Source organism: Ursus maritimus, unplaced genomic scaffold (assembly GCF_017311325.1).
Source record: "Ursus maritimus isolate PB19 unplaced genomic scaffold, ASM1731132v1 scaffold_20, whole genome shotgun sequence".
NCBI classification, from domain to species: domain Eukaryota; kingdom Metazoa; phylum Chordata; class Mammalia; order Carnivora; family Ursidae; genus Ursus; species Ursus maritimus.
In genome coordinates, this window is record NW_024424453.1 from 6,048,795 (window position 1) to 6,074,047 (window position 25,253).

General features: G+C 40.7%; 1 long non-coding RNA gene across 2 annotated transcripts; it reads left to right on the forward strand.

Annotated features, from left to right (window-relative positions):
- The first annotated feature begins 12,140 nt into the window (after window positions 1-12,140).
- On the forward strand, window positions 12,141-23,620 carry LOC103677378. Of its 2 annotated transcripts, none has more exons than XR_572389.2 (5): window positions 12,141-12,226; window positions 13,373-13,639; window positions 18,666-18,799; window positions 18,920-19,041; window positions 22,960-23,620. It is a non-coding gene; the product is annotated as an uncharacterized LOC103677378 (long non-coding RNA). The 2 variants fall into 2 exon arrangements; XR_572390.2 differs by lacking the exon at window positions 22,960-23,620 and adding an exon at window positions 21,433-21,958.
- Window positions 23,621-25,253: the final 1,633 nt, after the last annotated feature.

The following is a 25,253-nucleotide window of genomic DNA, read 5'->3' on the forward strand; positions in this document are numbered from 1 at the left end:
GACATAGGGTATTAGAAGCTGTGATATCTGAAAATTGCTGCCATAATATCTAAAATTCCCTTTTTCTCCTCTCTCCCCTTCTCTCTCTCTTTCTCTTTTTAATTCTAAAAAGTCCAGGATGTTATGGGCAGAATATATGGCTTTTAGCACAAGCTGGCTCTTGAGCCTCGAATTGGCTTCGGCTCATTCTTCTCTATTTTTATGCCCGCTCTTTCTTTTCCTTCAACAACATACATTTACTGGACATCTAGTAAGTGTTAGGTATAGTGCTAAGCACTGGAGATTCTAAAGAAAAATGAAACTATGGCATTGGTGGCTCTCTTCAGAGGACCTTAAGAGCTAGTAGAGGGACAGAGATAAGTAAAGAAAGAAAGAAAAGCAGTAGTGTTCTGGTTGTGTTATGGGAGCCAATGGGGACAGCCTGAAGACAGTTACTAGTTCCGAAGAAGAGAGAGAAATAGGACTTGGGGCGGTGGATGGTTTGGTTTGCAAGAGGTCTTAGGGAAGCAGTGAAGATCTTCAGCTGAATTATGAGGTATGGTCTCAGAGCACATCAGAGTCTGAAAGAACTTCTGATCAACCCTATTTCTCAAGTTCAAGAAGGTGACCTTGTCCAAATTTGCATGGCGAGTTGGTAGCTGGGGCAGGACTTACTAATGCAAACCATTTGCTCTTTTCCTTCCTAATACATGATTCTGGTTTCCCCTTTTGTGGTAGGCAGCAAAATGACCCACCTTTTGCAGGACCACATGTGTGCCCACAGATGAAGGCAGAACTTCCTCTTCCTTGGTTTTTACAGGAAGTGAGATCACTTGATATTTTCTTTCCAGGGAGCTTGGCTTATGGTGATTGGGTGATGGGTTTAAAGATGTAATTTGGTGGGGGGAGGGTTCCTATCTGGTTTCTGTTTCTTTTCTTCAGCTTCATCTAGACATGGGCAGGCAGGATGTGGTCGGGGAGTACTTGGCTTCATCAGCCCTAGCTGGAGGCTCTGGTGCATTGTTCCACGTACTGTGCATCCAGTCCCCTGGGTCCCTTTGGTGACTACCTCCCTCTGTTCTCAGAACACAAAAGGCTGGTGGGAAGACCCCCTCCTGACTTCCACACTCAGTGAAACCATTCACTAGTGTGGGTATGGCCTCCAGACAGCTGCCTCATCTCTCTTCTCCAGCCAGCCCCTTCAGGTCAGCCTGGAAGCCAGGATACTTCACCCCCCCACCCCCGCAGTACGTGAGAGGTGGGTTCCTCTGGAGATGAACCCTGAAGCATTCTGGGGGCCACTTGCATTGGGGGTGCAGTGAGAAGAGATGGTGATGAGGAGAGAGAAGACAGCAGTGAGGGGGATTCTCTAAAATTCCGGAAGCTGAATTGCCTTTGTGGGGGAGGGGCTGACGCACCTGAAAACTACTTGCAAGGCTTTACTGCTCAAGTAAATTAGTCCTGCACCGCCCGCAATCTCTTCAAGAGATGTTGATGTTCACTTAATGTTCCCCTTTCAGCAGAATAAATGTAGACTTGCTCCCTGTTATTCATGCGATTAGGCACTGGTTTTGTAAAATGATATAGGCAGGCTAATTCCTATTGACCCTTCAGAAAAAGAAATCATATATTGTTATTCAAGAAGCACATGTAATTTTATCTCTTTTTAAAAGCCCAGATCAAATAGATTACCTTTCTGAGCTAAGAACTTGAAATGCGCGTGGATCCGCAAGGTTAAAGAGCAAGAGGATAAGGACTTGCATTTGAAAGAGCAAGGTCTTCTGTCATTTGGTGCTGCAAAGATTCTCTTAAATGAATATAGAGGAAACCAGCTGATTCTGAAACTGAAAAATCTCCCTCCAGAAAAAAGGATAACAGAGGTGTGTCACGGAAAACAGCATTTCACATTTATCTAGCAGTCTTCTTGAAGGTGAAAATACTTCCCCAAACCCCACCATTCCACCCCTGCCCAGGCTGCCATCACGAATACTCTGGACTACTGAAAGAGCTGCCTACTGACCTTCCCTGCTTTCACCTTCATTCCTATGGGAGTCACTTTCCACTCGTAGCCAACGTGATCTTTTAAAGATCATTTTTTTTAAAGCTTACAATTGCTTCAATAGCTTCCCAGTGTATTAGGATACAGTTCAAACTTCTTATCTGGGCCTTAGAGGCTCTTGGGATTTCTCAATAGGGACAATATCTACAGCACAGCATGAGCAGGACAAGTCCCACGTGAGTCCATCCCAAGCAGTGCAAGATGTTAGCAACCGTGGTCCCTGCCCACGAAAACTCAATTTCTTGAGTGTGTTCAACTGCAGCATTTTGAATCCAAACCACCACCTGCGTATCTTCAAACACCCTGGGTTTGGGGGGGGGGTCCCATGACCCCCCAGCTGAAAACCCCTGTTAACCTACTTGATCTGGCCTCTGCTTACCTTCAACCTCAGGATCTTTGCACAGACTGTTCTCTCCGCCCAGACTGCTCCATTCCCAGACTACTCATGTTTGGCTCTTTTTCCACTTTCAAGTCTTAGCTTAAATGTCACTTCCTCAGAAATGCCTTCCCTGACTACCCCATCTAAAACAGCGACACACACACACACACACACACACAGTTACTCTCTCACCATGCACACTTATCACTGTATACAATTTTCTTCTTTATTTGTTTATTTGTTTACTGTCTGTCCCTCCTTCTAGAATGTAAGTTCTATGAGAGTAGTCTGTTTTGTTTGCTGCTATAACCCAGCACCCAGGCATAAATATTTATAAATATCTATTGACTGAATAGAATAGATGCCATGAAGTTATACGTCATTTAATCACATACATACTAAACGTTAGGAAGAAGCAGAAAAGCATTATCAAACTCATTTTTCAGATAAAGCACTGAGATACTAAAAAGAACAAATCCCACGCTGAATATGAACGATGGAGGGAGGAACAAAAGTAGAAATGTCCTTACCTCTTTATTAAGTCACAGTGGATTATTCAGTATAAGGCAATCCAATACAGAGGTCACACAAAAAGACACACAACATACAAAGACCATAATTAACATAGTTCCCTTGTCCCCGCTGCTTTCAAGCTAAATGCCCACGTGATGACCAGTATCTATATACCAGCTGCATTTCATTTTACTTTACAGGTTATCATACCTTCTCAAATCCAGGCTCAAAGACTTAGATTCACCCTCAGAGAAGGGGAGGGAACAGGAAATATAAGTTTTACTGTTCCCTATGGGACAAATTTGGATACTCATCTCTCATCTAACTCTAGTAGCTAACAAAACTGATCCGTGAATGAAGCCTAGTGTAGGGATGCCAAATACATGGCACCCACGTCGCCCTCTCCACTCCTGCAGCCTCGGCGTGTATAGCGCACCGATTCCAGAACTCCCTCCTGCGGAGCACCCAGTCCACGTGGGACTCTTCAACCCAGTGCTCCAGGCCACTGCTACCAATGCATCAGAGTTGACGTACAAGTTAAACATCTATCGCCAGCCTTGGAATAGCGGAAAGAGCCGATCTTTCCAGATAAATCTGAGTTTAAATACCATATCTGTTCTTTGTCACTTATGAGACCTTGGCTTTTTACCTTCTTTCTGTTTGTTTCATGGTATGAGACTTGTAGGGTTGTTGGGGAAATTACAAATAATGGATGTAAGGTGCTTAGCACAGTGCTTGCTACAATTAGAATTCAATAAATAGTAATATTTAACTGCGGTTAGGAGAAGGCTCTATTTCACTCCCAAGAATGAAGCAGGTGTAATTTTGGAAGGTGGGAGGGGTGCAGGTCACTAGAAACACTAGAGTGAGGTTTAGTATTGGAGTAGAGGAGTGGTTCCCAAAGTGGTTCCCAGATCACTAGTGAACTTGTTACAAATTGCAGATATTCAGTGCCCAGCCCAGACCTACAAATCAGAAGTTCTGGGCATGGGTCCCAGCTTTCTGTGTGCTAACAAACCCTCCAGGTAATTCTGATCCCACTGTCTCTCGCTTAGGAACCACTGCAATACAGAGAAGGACAGGGAGGGAAAATAGCAGTGAGGAGGTCAGGGGAGAAGAATGTCTGCTCCTCTGGTGATTCATTAGAGGAAACAGGAGTGCTGCCTGTCAAAAAGGCTGTGACCCTATCAGCAACCCCCATCCCAGTGGCAGCTTCCTACAGGCAGGCTAGCAACTTGCCATAACACACAGGACAGAGCAGAGCACGCTAAGAGAAAATGGGCTTGTGATACCAAGTTAGGTAAAGGGATAACTTCCCAAAGGCAGCCCCAGTGCAGGTAGACAATAGACTGAACTTGAAAGGCTCTTTCCTTGAGCAGGGGTAGGTGGCCATTGTTTTTGGTTATTTCGGCTGCAGCTTTGACTGAGGGCAAGAAGTTGGTCTAGACATTCCCTCAAGCTTCCCGGCTTGGCTTGGCAATTTCATGAACAAATTGCATCGACAGCTCAGGTGAATGGGGGTCTCGGGTGGGGGCGGGAGGAGGTGTGTCAAGAGATGCAGCTCCCCCAGGACTTCTCTACTCCGCCTGTTCCATCTAGACCACTTGCTTTCCCCCATGCCACCTCCTTCTGCCAGACACAGAAGTACTTCCCATGCAGTCAAAAGTTAAAAATATGTTTAAAGAACGTAATCAGTCTGAAGTCCTGTGTGACCCAGCAGATTTTAAACCTGTTTCCAAAGTTAACCCCTGCAGCAACATCTAGATTGCCTTACCACCTACTTCTCTTTGGTTCCATCTCATTAGAAACTTAAGTTTTCATTAAAAATTTAATTTACACATCCTTAGACACATCCTCACTTGCAGAATGTTCTAAAGGGTAAAGACAAGATCTAAGGCCAGTACCTTATTAAGGTACAAGGAGGATCTTGTTAGAGATTATCAGACATTCAGATCCAACATAATTATTGAGCCCCTACACTGCCAACTTTCCTGCCTTTCCCACCATCGTGTGCATACATATCATTGTCATTTCCATAACGCAGACTGGAGAATGGAGGCTCAGACACAGGAAGGAACTAGCCCAGGGTCCCGCAGCTACTTTAAGTGGTCAGCTGTGGATCCTAAACACAGTGTCCTCGCAGAGGTGGTTAATCTACAACTAGAAGATCGGCTACAGGGGTGACCTTCCCTGAACTTAGTTACAATGACAGTTCTCAATTCCCAGCTGATGTATGTGCTGTGACTTGTACTTCCAATGGAATGTTTCTGCTGCTGAAATTGATCACCACCTTTCCAAACTGGTGGAGAGAATGTTTCCATTTTAAAAGTATGTTTTAAGCCCTCTTGCAAGTAAGGCAAACTGTTCCCGGCTTGAAGTGAACAAGGAAAACTATAAAATTAACATTAACCATGTTCTTAATGACAGCTGTGTCAATGTGTTAGGAGATTTTACCAAAAAAAAAAAATTGGTTATTAGGGAAACACTGGGAACAGGTGCCTCGTAATAACAAAATAAAATTCCTTCAAAAATGCTTCTAAACTTACTTTTGGTTAGATCACCTTTGCTGAGATTCTGAGAGGGCTTGCTATTGTTCTTCAAACATACAGAATATTTTTATACCAAAGGAAAACAACCAACTGTTCTTCGTATCTCTGAACACAAAATACGTGGAAGTGGGTTTGCTTTAAGGAGAACTTGCAATGAACCTGGTTAATAACTAGGAGTGGGTTTCCTAGGAAGATGGGCATCTCTTTTCTGCAGGAGGTTAGGAAGAGGGGGTGAACTAACGATGGTTCTAAAGTTGTGCTGTGGAGCTGGTTTCTGAAACACATTTCCTCCCCCAAGGAACAATACAGTTTCCTAAGTCATAGAAAAAGGGGGAAAAAAAAAGGAAAGAAAAATCACATTTATGGAGACTCTTCTCGGTGCAGGTTCCTCTAATTCTTTTGACATTGTTAATTATTTACTCTCTTTACAAATAGGAAACCAAGGCTCAGACTGGCAGTGTAACTCGCTTAAGGTTATGGAATAAATGAAGGGACTGAAAATTTAACCCAGATCTGTTCAGTTCCAGGTCTGATTTCTGCACCCCACTGAAAGAGCCTCTCAATAAGGCAATTTTAATGGTAAGGAAACTGAGGCACAGATAAAATAAAAAGCTTGCCTTCAGTTGTACAGTCAGTACGAGACTGAGGGTCACTGTGGGAAATGTTCAGGAAGCGACATCGTTTTTCCTTTTACATGCCTTGATTTAGCTTATGAAAGATCACAGTATGTTACTTTGAGAGATTTTCCAGCTTTGGGGATGGGCTTTTGTTTTTCTTGGCAGCATTCATATTTGAAAGCAGTATATTTGACACTGCTTTCTGGATTTAGCTTGATACAAAAGGAAGCAAAGTTAGACCCACGCACCCTGCTCTCTTCCAAACTGTGAACGCGTTAAGTTAACTTTTTGCTCAGGACATTAGCGTTTCCGAAGGAGTAAGGCCCAAGTGGAGTCTTGTGATTTTTAGAATCAATAGATCTTGCTATTCGGCAAGAAATAATCACCATTTTGTGCACCCATCAGAAGTGAGAAGAGAGGAACTCTTGCACTAAAGAATCCCTGTTGATAAAGCAATCTTTTTTCATGAACATTCTGTCTTCAGAAAACAAGGGATAGAGCACTTTTAGTTAATAATAAAAAGAATTCATCAGTGAATACTCAGATGAATGAATATTTTTTAAAAGCACGGAGTACATAAAGAGTGTTAATCCAGCCTCTGTGTTCACTCCCCCACACAACAACTGTAAAGAAACCACCGGCCTCTGAGTGATGAATGGCCCCAGACTCAACTAGGGGGGAAGACAACCCCAAGCCCGATAATTTGGCATCTCCCTTTGTAAATTCCTGGGTGGACTTCTTTTTTGGCTCTAGCTGATGAAAGGGCTCAGTTTAAAGGCTTTGGGATACACTGTAAAATGACCATCAAGTATTTCTCCTCATATGCCATGCCCAGCTCTTTTTATCCTATCAGTAAAATCCCAGCCCTAACTGTATACATCTCAAACTTTCACAGACACATTTCTAGCACATTGCTGTTAAAAAGTTCTATTGGTTAATTTCAAATTAATATCTTAGGAGGCTCTAGGCCAGGGGGGAAAAGAATCAGGAAGCTGAATTAGTAAATGACAGAGCAATAATCAGCTTAAATGAGACTTCTTCCAGCCCTTGCTTGTGGATGACACAGAATTTGCAAGCTTAGAAAATCTTTCTTCTCTGCAGGTGGTACTGTGGCGATACCAGAGAGGAGTTTCCACAATCACCCTCTTACTCATTTATTTAGTCCTCTACTGCAGTACTCCATATATGCACCCGTACCCCCATCCTCACTCCGTGCTCTGTGCAGTCCAACCCTACTTGCTAAACAGCCAGCTGCATAAAGGGTTAAGGCTGCAGCCTTCCATGCCAGTAGACATGGCAAACATTCGGATATACTTTCTCATCTGCAGTCAGCCCTGTAGCTTCGGCTCCTGCAAAGCCTTTAGCACTCGCAGAAACATTATTTCCTCCCAGCTCTGTTTGCTTTAAACTTGCAGTTGACCAGGTTCTCCTGCTCAGGATCTTCAACTTAACCCTGTAGGATTTTACCTAGAATCTGTCCCTCTTCCTCTGCTGAATTTGTTCCCTCTGCCCTGTTCTGGAATGCCTCTGGGCCCGGTGTAACCTTGATGCCTCTTCCCCACTGAAAGTTAGAAGCTTCCTCGCTGGCTGCATTACTGCACATTACCCTAGTAACCTTGTTTTTTCCTTCAACTTCAACTTCTCCAAACATCACCCCTGCTGACCCTGAAATTCTCTAGCTCTCTATAACAGCTTTTCCAGCCCTCCGTGTCATAAGAGATAGTGTAGAGGGCAAATTGGGGAAAGAAGGTTTGGGAACTCACCTGCACAGCTGCAAGGATCAGACACAAGGACGGGGCTGCCGGCAAACTTCCCAGGGACTGTCTGCAGCCAAGTCTCTTGGCCTTAAAGGGACAGGGCACTTTTCACCATATAAGGAAGACAGTTTCACTTGTCCGCTTTGGGGCGTATTTGGGCAAAGCAGCTCCTTCTCTGGATGACTGCAGAGGTTTAAGCCATCCGGGGAAATCTGCAGCCTATCAGTTCTGTACCTAGTAGGAAGCTTAATAACAGAGGCATAAGGCACAAGAATGGTGCTTGGCAGGCCATTTTCAAAGGCCAGAAAACCCTTTATATGGGGCTTGTCTCTACAGGAAAGGTTTAAGGTGACCGGGAAGATTTTCTCAATTAGATGAAAGGGCTTCTGCTTCTGTTTCAGGTTTGGCTTCCTGGAAGCCAACCATCCCTGCTCATCTCAACGGGGAGAAGAGCTGGATCCCCTTCCTCCCGACTTTGAGACGAAAGAGAGACTCAAGAGCGGTAAAGCTCGCGGAGAGTGAGATTTTGATTAAGACACATTAGCAGTATGCCCTGACAATGAGTGAAGTGGGGATGCTTTTGTTATTTCAGCTGGCGGAGGCCCTTCCTAAACAGATAAACACAGACAGTTCTCAACCAAGGCCATGTCCACTCCCCAGAGACCTTCTTGGGCTCCCGTGGCTGAAGCCCAAGGCTGAAGTTGGAGGGCTGCCTCATCTTTCAAATGTCAGAGATGAGAAGGTATTTTAGCAAAAGCAAACATTTTTTTGCTGACGATATTCAAAATGCAAGTCTGTCCTGTTGGTTTGGTGTGGATTAAAAGCAGTTATAAAATGTTAGATTCTAAGAAAAAAGTGGAGTTTAATTTAGTTATCAATTGGGTGGTTATACACTTTTTTCTTCACTGCCAACTGGATATTGTCTCTTTATTGCCTGGCTACTATGCCTAATACTTAGTATCTGTACCATATATTTGGGATCTTTTTAAAAATTCAATATGGCACCTGATTACATCTTACCTTCTTACAGAGATTTCGATTCTTTAAGGACAAAGACCATTCATATTCTTCTATACGCTGCTTAACACCTAGCATGGAACAAGTATATAATGGATTGAGTAAAACTTGCTGAATTAAATCAATTGGATGGGGGTGCCTGGGTGGCTCAGGTCATGATCTCGGGGTCCTGGGATCTGTGTTCACTGAAGAGTCTGCTTCTCCCTCTCCCTCTTACCCTCCCGCCACTTGTGCGCACGCATTCTCTCTCTTTCTCTCTCAAATAAATAAATAAATAAATAAATAAAATCTTTAAAAAGGAAGTTAAAAAAAATCATTTGAATGGAATCCAGGTTTTTGTATGTCTACACAGTTTTATGAACAAAATGGGTTTTTACTAAATTGTTATTGTCTAATAAATCCATGATTTCTTTGCTTTATCATTTCTTTTATATGAAGTAGTATTTATTTTCCATACCATCAAGTTTTCCTCAAGAGCAGAGGTTAAAATAATTTCTCTAAAAGGTAGTTATGGTGATAAATCCTTTGATCCAAGAATCTGATTCCAGGGAACTTAATTTAAGGGAATAATTAAACAGATGCAAAACATTATATAAACAAAGATGTGCATTGCACGGCTGTCTGTAATAGTAAAAATTAGAAATGACCTAAAGGCTTGAAAGTCACTTATACGTCAGTAATGATAGCTGACACTTATTGATTGCTCCCCATGTTCCAGGCTCTGATCTAAGAATTTTACGTAGATTAGCTCATTTGATCATGACAAACCTGTGTGGTAGGACTTGTCATCATCCCCATTTTATTGACTAGAAAACTAAGGCACAGAGGTTAAGAAATTTGCATTGGGGTATTCTGGCATTAGTACTTATAGTTCTAGGGTCACTCTAGGTTCTCACCATTATAGGAGGCACTAAGGATAGACAGACTATAAAATTAAAAATGGCCTTTGTGTTATTAAATATAATAATTATGAAAGCTTCATACAAACATGGAAACATGCTTTGCTATAAAGCTGAGAGGAGCAGAATATAAAATACCTATGATTACCACTAGCTAAATATCTACAAGGGATGGAGAGCAATATACAAAACTGAAAATAGTTGTATAATAATGTTGGACTATGATATGATTTTCTCTAAAATCAGGCTAAATGTTTTCTACTGTTTTTATTTAAAAATTAATACAAAGCTAATTATTGCCACAAAAACTTTGACCTTGGCATTCTTATTGCTCTTTTTCCCTATTTATTTAGTAATCATTTTATTTATTTATTTATTTATTTTAGTTTCAGGGGTAGAATTTAGTGAGTCATCAGTTGCATAAAACACCCAGTGCTCATTACATCACATGCCCTCCTTAATGCCCATCACCCAGTTACCCCATCGCCCCCACCTCCCCTCCAGCAGGCCTCAGGTTGTTTCGTAGAGTTCAGCACCTCTTACAGTTTGCCTCCCTCACAGTTTTCATCTCATTTTATTTTTCCTTCCCTTCCTCTATATTCATCTATTTTGTTTCTTAAATTCCATATAAGTGAAATCATATGGTATTTGTCTTTCTCTGACTGACTTATTTCACTTAGCATAATACCCTCTAGTTCCATCCATGTTGTTACAAATGGTAAGATTTCATTCTTTTTGATGGCCGAGTACTCAGCCATCAAAAAGAATGAATATATATATAAATATATATATATATAAAAATATATATACCACTTCTTTTTTATCTAGTCATCTTTTGATGGATATCTAGGCTCTTTCCATATTTTAGCTATTGTGGGCATCCCTGTTATAAACACTGGGGTACAGGTGCCCCTTTGAATCACTATGTTTGTATCCTTTGGATAAATACCTAGTAGTACAACTCCTGGGTTGTAGGGTAGCTCTATTTTTACCTCTTTGAGGAAACTCCACACTGTTTTCCAGAGTGGCTGCACCAGTCTGCATTCCCACTAACAGTGTGAGAGGGTTCCCCTTTCTTCACATCCTCGCCAACACCTGTTGTTTCCTGAATTGTTCATTTTAGCCATTCTGACAGGTGTGAGGTGATATCTCATTGTGGTTTTGATTTGTATTTCCCTGATGCTGAGTGATGTTGAGCATTTTTTCATTGTCTGTTGACCATTTGTATGTCTTCTTTGGAGAAATATCTGCCCACTTTTTAATTGGATTATTTGTTCTTTGGGTATTGAGCTTGGTAAGTTCCTTAGAGATTTTGGATACTAGCCCTTTACCTCTTTAGACATTTGCAAATATCTTCTCCCATTCTGTTGGCTGTCTTTTGGTTTTGTCAGCTGTTTCCTTTGCTGTGATGATGATAGTTCATTTTTGCCTTTGTTTCCCTTGCCTTTGGAGATGTGTCTTGAAAGAGGTTGTTGCTGCCTGTGCTCTTCTCCAGGATTTTAGTGGATTCCTGTCTCACATTTAGGTTTTTCACCCAATTTGAGTTCATCTTTGTGTATGATGTCAGAAAGTGGCCCAGTTTCATTTGGCATGTGGCTGTCCAATTTTCCCAATGCTATTTGTTGAAGAGACTGTCTTTTTTCTTCGGATATTCTCTCCTGCTTTGTCGAAGATTAGTTGACCATAGAGTTGAGGGTCCATTTCTGGGTTCTCTATTCTGTTCCATTGATCTATGTGTCTGTTTTTGTGCCAGTACCATGCTGTCTTGATGACTACAGCTTGTAATAGAGTTTGAAGTCCGGAATTGTGATGCCACCAGCTTTGGTTTTCTTTTTCAACATTCCTTGGGCTATTCCAAGGTCTTTTCTGGTTCCGTACAAATTTTAGGATTGTTCCAGCTCGGTGGAAAATGCTGGTGGTATTTTGATGGGGATTGCATTGAATGTATAGATTGCTCTGAGCAGCATAGATAGTTTAACAATATTTATTCTTCCAATCCATGAGCATGGAATGTTTTTCCATTTCTTTGCGTCTTCTCCAATTTCTTTCACAAGCGTTCTATAGTTTTCAGAGTACAGATCCTTTACCTCTTTGGCTAGGTTTATTCCTAGGTATCTGATGGGTTTCGGTGCAGTTGTAAATGGGATCAGTTCCTTGATTTCTCTTTCTGCTGCTTCATTGCTGGTGTATAGAAATGTAACTGACTTTGGCGCATTGATTTTATATCTTGCAACTTTGCTGAATTCCTGTATCAGCTCCAGCAATTATTTGGTGGAGTCTTTGGGTTTTCTACATAGAAGGTCATGTCGACCTTCACTCTTTTTATTGCTCTTAACTCATCCATCCTTCTCTTGTCCTCTAAATGATGCTACAGGCCTTGTGTCATGAGGTTCCCTTGATGGTGCCATTATCCCTGAGGAAGCTCTCGGACAGCTGAATGATTCACTGGAACTAGAGGTGGGGCCCACGTGTATCACAAAGTGCACATCTACATTACCATTTGCCCTTGAATTAACCGTCTCTCGAAGTGCTATCTTACAATGTCCACTTTTACATAATATTTTATGATTTGTGGACCTGGCTGGGATAAAGCATTATGCTATAGTGACGTTGAGGAAACGTGTTTCACCAAATTTTTCCTTATGTGGGAAGGCTTCCAGCAGTAAGGGTTCTATTTCTGAAAATGTTTATCAGTAAACAGACAGATATTTTTCAGAAGATGAGTTTATTTGATGAATAAAGGAGAAAACTTTGGTACACGTTAACAAGCAATTAAAAATTATATAAAATGCTCACCGCTGTTGAAGGTTGTATTAAATTAATGCTTTTATACCTTATAAGGTATTGCAAACTCAAAGAAGGGAAGCTATAAAATGCAACTGAAAATTTGCATCAGGAGGCTTTAATATTTTTAGAGCCCTTGACCCAATATCATATTTTCTTTCCTAAAATTATTTCAGAGATTTTCTCTCATGGGAGAAGGAGAGGAAAGGGAGAGAAAATCCTGTGAATCCAAATGAATGGATACGTAAACTAAAATTTTAATAAGCTTAATATAATGTTGAAAGGAAAGTAATTGTTCTTTTTCCTGATCAAATGTTAATAGTGTAAACTAAAATTTATCTGTTAAAGATGTAAATTGATCTAATCTATTTAATATTCTTTTTAACTAAAAATATATAATGTAATAGTATATTACCCATTTTGGAAAACCAAAAACAAGTATAAGAAGAAACCAACCAAACAAAACAAACTAAACATTAAGTTTAGTACAATGGTCATTAATCCTTTTGGGGTCACAAATCCTTTGCACATTATGGTAAGAGGCATCAGTAAATAGCATTTTACGTGTGTTATTTTTATGTTTACATTTAAGGTTAAGTTTATGCTTAGGAATGTCATAGTTCCTTCGTATACTTACATTTATTTTATAGTTTCACAAATTAAAAAAAAATACGTAGATGCTGGTGTTAAAAGTATACAAAGTGAGAAGGGGAAATCCTCCCTAAAAGTTGCGGGAGGTATCTGTTAGAGGTTATGGGGGGAGCTACAGAAACACGTGAAATTAATCCCGTCATTTCTCTCTTATGCAAAATTCCCCAGGAGCCAATACACAGGAGAAGCTGCAAAACGGGAACCAGAGAATAATGTTGCTAGTGGCTGTAAGTGAGCTCTGCACCCCAATGAGGAGCCGCAAAAGGCCAGGTTGGAGCCAAGGTTACATCAGCGAACCTGCTGATTCACAGCCCAGATCAGAAACGGCTGATCTCCCTCCCTCAGGAGGCAGCATGGAAGGAGATGGGAGAAGCAGCTTTGGCTTGAAAGTAAACAAAATACCGTCTTACTCAGGCATCTATTATTTATGGTTTGGTATGTTTCCTTCCATACATTTTCTGTGCTTACGCAAAAAATTACTACTATTACTACTACTACATACATTATTCTATCATTTGATTTTTCACTTAATAACATTAAAACATGAACATCTTTTAGGTGATGTATGCATTTATTGCATTCGTTTTCAGATCTGCAAAATACTAGCTGTACCAGAATTTATTAAACATCTCCCTGCCCTGCCGATGGATATTTGTTTCCAACTTTTGTTATTATAAATATTTATTCACACTCTAAATAGTAGGTACTATAGAGAAAGGTAACGTTTTGGTTGCTGCCCGCACCCCTGCCACCCTGTGCCTTTCTACCCCTGTACATGCTGATTACACACACGGGCACAATTTCTCTAGGATATGGGAGAAGCTGACCAGCTAGGGAGACGGCAACGCTCATCCACATGTTGGTAGGTACTGGTAAATTTAACAAATGCTCTTTTTTAGGTCTATGCTCTTAGTCCTTTTTTTACTTAAAAATGATTTTTTTTCTCTTAAAAAGTTAAGACATATACATAATAAAAACACCAAATGGCATAAAAAGGATATATGAAAAAAGATAAGTCTTTTTTATCCTATTCCCCATTCCACATCTCCAGCAGCAGAGTTTTCTGGGTGCTCTTTGAAGTGTGTGTGTGTGTGTGTGTGTGTGTGTGTGTGTGTGTACGTTGTATGTATCTCTGTGTGTATATATGTACACATACATATAGATATGTCATTTGTGTGTGTGTTTCTGCAACTTGATCTTTACATTAATAATATATCTTGAAGAATATTCCATATTCAGGCCTACAGAGCTCCCTTATTTTTTCAAATAGGACACCATAACGGCATCCTTTGGGAATAGGCCATAATCGAACCCATCTTGTATTGATGTACATTCAGATTGTTTTGAGGTTATCGCAATTATAATAATTCTGTAATGAAGATCTTTATTTGCTACATGTGTTTTCAACAATAACGAGAAAAATCTTGTTGACATTTTTACTGGTATTATATTCAGTAAATAATTTAATTTTAAGAAAGTTAACATCTTTATAATACTTAACTTTTAACTTAAACATAGCAAATGCCATTTTATTCTCTCAAGATTCAGTCCTATACATCCTGCATGTTTATTGTTATTTTTATTCTAAGGTATTTTATTCCTCCAAGTACTGTTTTAAATGGGAATTTTTTCAATATATTTTCTAACTTGTGGTTCTTATATAGTAAAGTTACTGGTTATTAGTTACTGCATTTAACAACAAGTTTGCCGACTGTGCTATTTTATTTCCAATAGTTTTCCATGTGGCTCTCTTTTAGTTATGTGTTCACATCATTCATAAATAGTTACCGTCTTGGCTTATCCTTTCCAATTTTTTATACATTTTTTTTCTTTTTTCTAATTGGGTAGTACTTAAACAATATTAGTTAAACGTGTTAACAATATTATCTTTTTTTAAAAAAAGATTTTATTTATTTATTTGGGAGACAGAGCGTGGGGGCTCTAGAGCACAATCAGGGCGGAGAGGCAGAGGCAGAGGGAGGCAGAGGCAGAGGCAGAGGGAGGCAGAGGCAGAGGGAGGCAGAGGCAGAGGCAGAGGGAGGCAGAGGCAGAGGGAGGCAGAGGCAGAGGGAGGCAGAGGCAGAGGGGGACACTGGATCATGACCTGAGCTGAAGGCAGATGCTTAATCAACTGAGCCACCCAGATGCCCCAATCTTTTCTACACTTTAATTGGAAAACTTTTTGTATTTCACCATTAATCAAGTTGCTTTCTTAGAAAAAATTAGGATAAATGGATAGCTCCTTACCACTACAAAAATAACATATATAAAATTTCAATTTGACTAAGAGTTTATATGGAACGAGTTAATTTTTTTTTATTTTTATTTTTTATTTATTTGACAGAGAGAGAGACAGCCAGTGAGAGAGGGAACACAAGCAGGGGGAGTGGGAGAGGAAGAAGCAAGCTCCCAGCGGAGGAGTCTGATGTGGGGCTCGATCCCAGAACGCCGGGATCACGCCCTGAGCCTAAGGCAGATGCTTAACAACTGCGCCACCCAGGCGCCCCAAGGAACAAGTTAATTTTTAATGACTAAACTTGGTAGCTCAAACACCCCCTGTCCTGACTGCTAGGGAAAACTCTCCTTCTAACTGTCCCTCAGCTTTTTCTTCACGTTTGTAGGTGCTCTCAGAGGCCATTTCAAGCAAACCCAAGGCAGGCAGGGCCTCCTTTTTTTCTGTGCCCTGCTATCACTAGCACAATGACTTTCAGAAAATGCTGTTCAGCCCAGCTATCCTCTGCTGGTGACACTGCAGCTAACCCATGCTGGTCTCACTGAGGATGAGAGAGAACTCCTCTCCCTTTGGCCATTCCAACCAAGGTGAGACAGATTCTCCCCTTCATCTCACAAGACAGCTGATATCAGGATTAAACATAACAAGACGTTACTAGAGTAGGAAGTGAATGGAAGAGAAATAGTATCACACATCCCAGACTAGCCTTAGGGGCCCCTGTGGGGCTGGTAACCTGCCTCAATCTTCATCTGCTTCTAGATGTCAAGAGAATCTTTTCCTCTTGGAGTTTGGACAATACTAACTACCTGCCCAGAGAGAGGAGGAAGATAATCTCTGACATAAATGTAAGGTCCACTTCCAGAGCTCTTATTTTCTGTCCAGGATTGATAACTTCTAGAATGACAGTCAGAAGATCCATTCCTTTCTAGGAAGCGCTCATCCCCCATTCACAGACATACGGTCTGTCCCTAAGGCACCAGCAAGACAATCACAGTGTAATCCAACATCATGAAGATTTTACATGTGCCCTTGAGTGTTAACACTGGGTGAAGGCCTCTTTAAATTGCTGCTATAGATTGACTTTGGTGATGCCACAGGTGCGACCTGGGCTGAGAGGGCAGAACTGGGAATTATCTGGACACCCGTTTGGAGGAAGGACTGACCAGAGCATGCTGCAGGGTATAGGAATCGTCCTGAACAAAGGCTCATTGATTTGTTGACTATTGTGAAGGCTTTAGTAGCAACACTTCATTTCTTAAAAAGTTATAGGCACAGAACCAATATTCCTTATATGTATTCCACAGTGTGCCCTGCCCCCAGTCCCACCTTAGCCAGGAAATTGAGGTCCAATCTAATTATCTCTTTTAGGATACTTGATGCTTTCCGTAAGATCCATCAATTCCTCAAGCCCCTATTACATTGTTTGAACTCCTTTTTACTGAATAGATACATGAATATTATTGATATTTGGGGTTTCATTTTCCTGTGTTTTGAGTCCATGCTCCTTCTGAGGGTAGGAATTTACTCATCCTTTGACAAGATTGTTGAAAGTCATGCTGGGCTCTGTTCAGAATCCTGGGGATACAGCCACGGACAAAATGGGCAAAGTCTCAACATTCCAGGAGCTTACATTCTTGTGGGAGACAGGCCGATAAAGAAATAGAGGAGAAAATGTCAGGTAGTGATAAATTTCGTGATGAAGGTAAAACAGGGTTATGCAAAGGGAGTGACTGAATGTTGATCAGGAAAGGACTTTCTCAGTTCTTGATTTGTAAGCTCGTCACATCTTTCCTCCTGGTCCCACAGCACTTTACCTTGCAAATGGTTGGTGCTCAAGAATTAGAGAATCGTTTATTTATTTATGTTTTGAAACCTGACACAAGTTTCTTTTGTATGGCTTTTAACTTTATTGGTTCAGAAACCAGAATTTGGTCTTTAATCTCCAAATCGGATGGCATTCTCAATGGCCTTCTTAAAATCTTTATTTATTTATTTGCTCAATAGCCTTTTCGTGTAAGCTTGCCCTCCTCTATTTCCAGTATACTGCCAGTTGTCACACCAAAAGCGCATATGCAAAAATAAAGTGATCTCACATTCTGGTCAAGAAACATCTGCTAAATAGTTGGCATTATTCTTAGACAATCTTCTCTTGGAGCAATTTTGGAAACTCCCTAGTTGTACTTCTGTAAAGGTTTGCACCTGGGCAATGGCATGGAGGTTTTTATGAGGAATGCTATTATAGACCTCTCGCCAGCGCTGAGAGAGGAGAGGCTGTCGGGAGCTCTGTTTTATGGTACAGTAGGTTAGCCATTTACTGTTCCCATAAGCTATTTCACTTGCAATAAAGGTCAATGGGCCTTTTTAGGAAGGAGAGCTAGACCCCTGCCTAAAACTGCTGTCTTCCACAGTCAAAAAGACAGGCTTCTTTAGATTCTTCTGGAAAGTGGTAGAGGATGTTTATTTAGCTGGCGGAGTGGTTCAATATGACCCGCTGATGAGCGAGGCAATAAGAATTCGCTGACTTCAAGGTGGAAGACTGAAATCCTAAGGTAGCTTGACCACAAAGCTAAGGAGGGTGTGGCCGGCAGCGGGTCTGGTTGTTACCTTGACATGTGAACTCTACCAAGAAATACATTTCTGTACCTGGAACTCTCTATCCCTGCACTTCCTAGTAAGTAGGTGTTATGCACGACTGTGGTTTGCAGCCCCTGGCAGCTGCAAACCAGCACAGCAGAAGCAGTCCTGCTAACAATGTAGTCCTCTTTTTTTCTTGTTAGCTTTTAAATGACATCAAATCGGGTGGGCGCTTCCCTAAAGACAGCATAGGGCACTGCGCTTCAGCATTTTTGTTCATCTCCTAAAGGAATTTTGAAAGACCATGCATCCTTTTTCAGTTTTATGTTGTAATGTAAAAAAAAAAAAAAAAAAAAAAAAAATTCATCAGAAGCTTGAACAGTAGCAAAGAATATAATCTACAGTCTGTTGTAAATATTGGCTTTTTAAAGGGATCCTGTTCCCCAGCTTATTATAATAAATCCAATGGAATGTAAATGTTACAGCAACCTGATACCCGACATCAGCCAGCAGGTAAGAGTTACAAATTTTACATCTTTTTGGTTCCCTCTTGAATTCTTATTTCCATTCCTTCACAGAATTTCATCTTAGTAAAATGTATTTTTTGTGCTTAAGAGTATTTAATTATTTACTTTTTTATACTTCTCTATAAAGATAAAATGGAATTTGTGGCCATAAGACCCTGTTTAAAAAAAAATGCATCTGGTTGGCTGTCATCACCATCATTATTTGGAGTACCCGTGGCAGAGATAGTGCTGTGTTTACCACTCCCTTCTCTCTTCCTATAGGTAAGGAAGTTTATATTTCTGTTTCCCATTGGGAGTATGAGCCAAAATGATGTATTGCCTCCTGTCCTAGACAGTTAAGAGTGGCTTGAGTTCTATGCTCTCTTTTTCTTGTCTTCCCAGTTGGAAGCTGGGAACTCTGAGACAGCGGAGGTGCAAGATGGAAGCAGAGTTATCTACCGTGAAGGAGAGCCTCCCTGTCTGTACCAGACTGTGATGTGAAGGAGCAATAAACTTTTGTTGTGGTAAGCCACTGAGGTTTTAGGTTTATTACACGAGTCTGATCAATACATGGCAGAACTGATCAAAACGACATGAACATATTGCTGCTTTTGACAGGTCATTATTAAGAAAATAATTTCATTATAGTAAACGTATCTCTCAATAAAAATATTGAGAAATCTTGTTCATGTAGATGGGAATGCAGGCAGGTATACAGCAAATGTCACTCAATTCCCATTGAGTTATATGCATACCTAAGTGCAAATCACCATGGCACAATTTTGTAAAATGGGAGAAACACTACCGGAAAAAGGAGGTAGGAAAAGATTTCTTAGGCAGTCCATCTTAGGAACAAGGTACGTGAAATTTGGACTGGAAATTAGTTCCCTTTAAAAATATCTATGTCTATGTACCCTTTTGAAAGTCTGTGAATGCCCTATGTGCCACTTGTACCCCACATTAAAAACAAGTCTAGGAATGAAGGAGAGTCATGAGATGGAATGTCCCTTGACCAGATCCTCTTTTGGCTGCAGACATTCACCCAAATCCTTGGTCATCTTTTCCTGACCTTCCTTCTGATTCCCACCAGCTCACAATAAAAAAGATACTGGTTAAGATTAAAGTCTGCAATATATGAAGTTATTTTAAATCCATCAGAAAAATATGACTACTTTAACAGAAAAAGATGGGCAAATCACATGAACGGGCAATTCACAAAAGAAGAAACACAAATGGCCAATACCCACAGAAAATGTTAAAGCTCACTTGGAAATCATAGACGTGCTACTTCAACAATGAATACAATTTTGGAAATCAAATTGGATAAATTAACCTTTAGTGGTGGTTGGGAGAAGAACGTCATTTCTAGAGAGTAATTTGGTAATATGCATCAAAAGTCTTTAAAAATGTATAAAGTTGAGCTAGAATCCCACTTCCAAGAATTATCCTTTTTTTTTTTTTTTTAAGATTTATTCATTTATTTTAGGGAGAGAGAGAAAGAGAGAGAGCAGGGGGAGGGGCAGAGGGAGAGAACCCTCAAGCAGACTCCCTGCTGAGTCCAGAGCCTGGCGCTGGACATGGGGCTCCATCCCAGGAGATCAGAACCTGAGCTGAAAGCAAGAGTCAGGTGCCCAACCAACTGAGCCACACAGGCGCCCCTTCTAAGAATTATTCTAAAGAAATAATCATGAATAGGTTAAAAAAAAAAAGATTCAGCCTCAAGCTTTTATCACAGTGTTTTTAGTCAAGGTTCTTTTGGTTGCAAGTATTAGGTTGCAAGGCATCTTTCATTTAAAATGCCTCCTCTCAGCTACATTTTGTGTGTCTCATAAGTTAAAATTCTTGATTGATTTAGACTAATTGCTTGCTGAGTGCCAGTAGATTGGCTTTATCCAATCAATTGTTGTTTATCTGTGAAGGGAACTGTCATATGCGTAGGGTTACTTCTTACAGGGGCTATATGTGGGGTTAGGTTTAGGTGCCCTGTGCTCCATGAGAGACAGCAAATGATATGCTATGCTTATCTAGAATCCTAAAGAATAGAAATCACTTAAAAGCCCAACCAGTATGTGAACTATGTACCTGACGTCATGTAGTGAGATAGTCATTAAAGATGTTCTTGTAGAAGACTATTTAATGACATGGAAATATACTGGTGATATATTTTTATTTCTAGAGAAAAAAACAGTTTAAACTCATTTTTAAAAGTTTTTTTTTTTTTTAAGATTTTATTTATTTATTTGACACAGAGAGAGAGAGTATAAGCAGGGGGAGCGGCAGGCAGAGGGAGAAGGAGAAGCAGGCTCCCCACTGAGCAGTGACACTGATGTGGGGTTCGATCCATGACCTGAGCCAAAGGCAGACGCTTAACTGACTGAGCCACCAGGGTACCCCTCATTTTAAAAAAGTTTACATATAGAAAGAAAGAAAGTGCTATGTATAGAATGTGTCCCCTCCTCCCACTCCAATTCATACCTTGAAGCCCTAATCCCCAGCGTGATAGTATCTGGAGGTGGGGTCTTTGGGAAATAATTGGGTTTAGATGAGGTCATTAGGATGGAGCTCAAATGATGGGATTAATGCCCTTATAAGAAGAGACAGAAACCAGATCCCTCTCTCTCACCACCATGTGAGGATACATCAAGAAGGGAGTTTGCAAACCAGAAAGAGGACTCTTACTAGACACTGAATCTGCAGGAACCTTGATCTTAGACTTCTCAGCTTCTCAGTTCCTCCAGAACTATGAGAAAGAGATGTTTATTGTTTAAGCCACCTTGTCTGTGGTATTTGTTGTGGCAGGCTGAGCTAAGAAAAGATACACATCAAAACTTTAGTGGTAGAAATGTTTGGAGGGTGGGATTACTGCTAATTTCTATTTTCTTATCTTTATGAAGCTATTTTTTTCTTAATTACAGTTAACATATAAAAGTATTTTAATAAGAAAAACATTAAGGTTAAGGAGTTCTCCAATCTCAAAGAGGACTGAAGAAAACCAAATTAAAACCTAAATTTTGGATGAACTAAGGTCAAGAACTCAGACAAGAGGCTGCAAAATATTTACTCAGTCGCTGGAGTGCTGGCTGGACACACAGGCTTTGGTCGCGAGCAACAGCAGAGTCTAGAAGTGGGAGAGGAAGAGATGCTTTCGAGAGAACACACTTCACCTACTCTTTGTGCCCCCCACTTTCCAGGAGCTGGATGTGAACTCTAGAGCCCTTCAGTTATATTTTTTGATTTCTGTATGAAGGCACCTAGTTTAGGGAAAAGAAGACTGGACACAGAGGACCCAAATCCAGTCTGATGATTTACTAGTTGGGTTACCTTAATGAAGCCACTAAACCTCTTTGAGGCTCTTTGGAGATTATAATAGGTAGCCTACTGGGGCACCTGGGTGGCACAGCGGTTAAGCGTCTGCCTTCGGCTCAGGTCGTGATCCCGGCGTTCTGGGATTGAGCCCCACATCGGGCTCCTCCGCTATGAGCCTGCTTCTTCCTCTCCCACTCCCCCTGCTTGTGTTCCCTCTCTCACTGGCTGTCTCTATCTCTGTCAAATAAATAAATAAAATCTTAAAAAAAAATAATAGGTAGCCTACTAAGCGTCTGACTCTTGATTTCAGCTCAGGTCATCATCTCAGGGTTCTGAGATAGAGCCCTGGATCAGGCTCTGCTTGCCCCTCTCCATTAGCTCTTCTCCCATCCCCCTGCCTCATGCTCTCTCTGTCACTTAAATAAATAAATAAATAAATAAATAAATAAATAAATAAAATCTTAAAAAAAATAGTACTCTGCTTTTGTCATATGGTTTTGTGACAACTGAATAAGATAACACGTGAAAACGTTTGCAAAAATGATATGCTACAAGTGTGCATGCACACTCATGCTCACAGGTTTCTCTTTCTCTGTACACACACACACACACAAATGTATATACTACAAATGTCAAATATATATCAAACTGTGGAAACAATAATTAGATGCCTAAAGTGCTGCTTTGACTTCAGCCAAACGTAAATGAAATTACAAATCACTGTGGATTTGATGAGCTGCCTTGAAAAGACAATGTCTTGTTGAGCCAAGTACTTTGAGAAGTGCTGACTATTACTCTTCTCCATAAGATAAGAAAGAGAAGGTTAGAGAATATTTACTTGCTGGTGAGAACCGGAGCACAATAAATCAGGAACATTGTTGAAAGATAAGCTAGAGGAACAAAGGTCTTATTCAAATTTAAATATTTGCCTACAATGTTTTAGAATAAATTATTGCCCTCTTTTTGAATGTTTATTGAGAAAAGGATGACACTAAGATATTCAGATATTAGCAATAACTATGACCATTAACCACAAAGCCTAAGATTACCACAAAGCTTATAAAATACATCTGATATAGGAGATATATTTGTTTCTTTGGCTATAATATGTTATGGGAAATTATATTTGTTTCCAGGCTGAATATGAACTCTGCTTTGGACAGTCAACCCATTCCGCAGTCAACAGACTCACCAGCAGTATATACTGGATAGATTCTCATCTGCAACTAACCACCCCCCTCAGGGTATATACCAGATAGATTCTTGCATGAGTTCAAATGCTTCAGACTCTTGGTTCTAGCTTTCTCTTGGTAGACCACCTGAAACAAAGAGTGCTTCTAGAATATTCAACTCAAAAACAGAAGTCTGATTTATTTCACAATGAAATAAATTGAATAAATTGAAGGTTACATCCGAGGAACTGACGGTGCAAGTGAGAGGACAAAACTAAATTTTTACTGTATGAATTTGTGTGTTGTTGGAATACTATTTCATCAAGCATTTACTAGTAATAACTACATTTTAAGTGTTTTGGCTATAGCACACACTATATAAACTGTTATTCATGTATCTGCGGGTGGGAGGGTGCAGGGCTTGAGCTTTCCTTCTTCCATGAACAGAAGTGGACCAAAACCTACCCTCCAGTTACTTCCCATGAAGCTGAATCTGTTCACAGGTGTATCTTATCAACTCCCACATTATTGGCCTGCCCATTAATTTAAAAATAATGATTTAATTATCAGTATTTAAAAGCTCAAGTGATTTCTGCATAAAAATACAATATGGTGCTAAAATGGATTATTACTCTGCATACATTCCACATGTCCCCCACCCCCTTCCTTCACACGCCCCAGAGGCTGAGCAGCTAAAAAATGCCCTTTGTAATCTGGGCTTCCGGAAGTGATTTAGCTTTAGCTTTGAGCGGATGCATTCAAGTGAGATTTAAAAGGCAGAGATCCCAGCTGCCCCTGGTGGCAGGCAGGATCAAGGATGCTTTGGGATTTTCTGCAGTAGCATTCTTGTCCCCAGTTTTGTGGGGATCAACAAGTGAGGTCAGCAGCACCTTTTAGCTGCTGTTATTTTTGTGGCCGGTATGGACCTAACAGGTGAAGCTTGGCTCCTAACAGTAACAGCATCAGTAGCTTCCTAATCTCTACATTGTTCGTAGAGTTATGGTGCAGGGGAAACTTCCTGATTTCCCATATCTCTGACCAGCAGAGTTGGCAGCTTCCTTGGGGGCGGGTTCTTCATTGTTCCTCTGGCAGTGAGTCCTGGAAGCCCAGCCTCAGCACACCGTAAGCGCCTAATTCCCTGTTGGAAGCCCTTTGCCCTTTGTGCTTAAAATAGCTGGAGTAGTTTCTGTTTTCTGTAACAAAACTCTGACTAATGCAAAGGAAAAATAAGAAATCTGGTAACATCTGGCCCTGATTTTGGTTATGGTAACAATAGGCTTGTAACGAGCAGTAGGCTCCAACTTGCAGAAATCCTACCATACCTCAGTGCAGCCCCCAACTGGAGGCCATTTATAAAGCACCATTTTTCACTTTATTTGTAGTGTGTGCTTGTTTTTAACAGACACCCCACTTTTCTTAGTTATTGTACCTCCCTGGACCTGGTAGGAATTTTATTTTGCCACCCGACTAATACTTACCTAAAGCTTGTTTGAAAAACATTTTTTGAGTTCTAAAGAACACAACTATTCCATTCTAAATATACTCCAAAATGCCCCCACGTCAAAACTAGAAAGCTGTACACCTAAACTGCAGTATTTAGGCCCCGGATAGAACTGTTTTTGCCGAACTATGAAACTAGTTGTCTTATTAACCTTAAGGATGCTGTTGAGTGAAGTGTAACGCCTCTTCTACGAGGACACAGCAAAGAGGTTTCTTTCAAGGCAAGTGTTATCTTATAACCATGTAATAGATCACATTTCACTTTTGCATTGGCTTTTAGAAAGGTGGGGCTAAAGGCTACCTGAGTGGTTGGCTTCTCATAGTGTTCGTGATGTCAGACTCGTACACCGCGTACTAACCTCCTCCTGTGTCTCATGGTTACTACTCTGGTTTTCTCTTCACTCAGATTTCTTCACACACACACACACACACACACACACACACACACACGTATATATTTAAGATTTATTTATTTATTTTAGAGAGAGAAAGAGCGTGTGCGTGGGGAGAGGGGCAGAGGGAGAAAGAGAACGTCTTAAGCAGGCTCCACCCTCAGCGCAGAACTGGAGGCAGGACCCTATTCCAGGACCCTGAGATCATGACCTGAGCTGAAACCAAGATTCGGATGCTTAACCGACTGAGCCACCCAGGCACCCCCCAGATTTCTTCACATATTAAAAAAATCCTACCGTACTAAGTTTGAAATCCATTTTAAATCCTTCTTGTAATATAATGAAGAATAAATAAGTATTTAAATA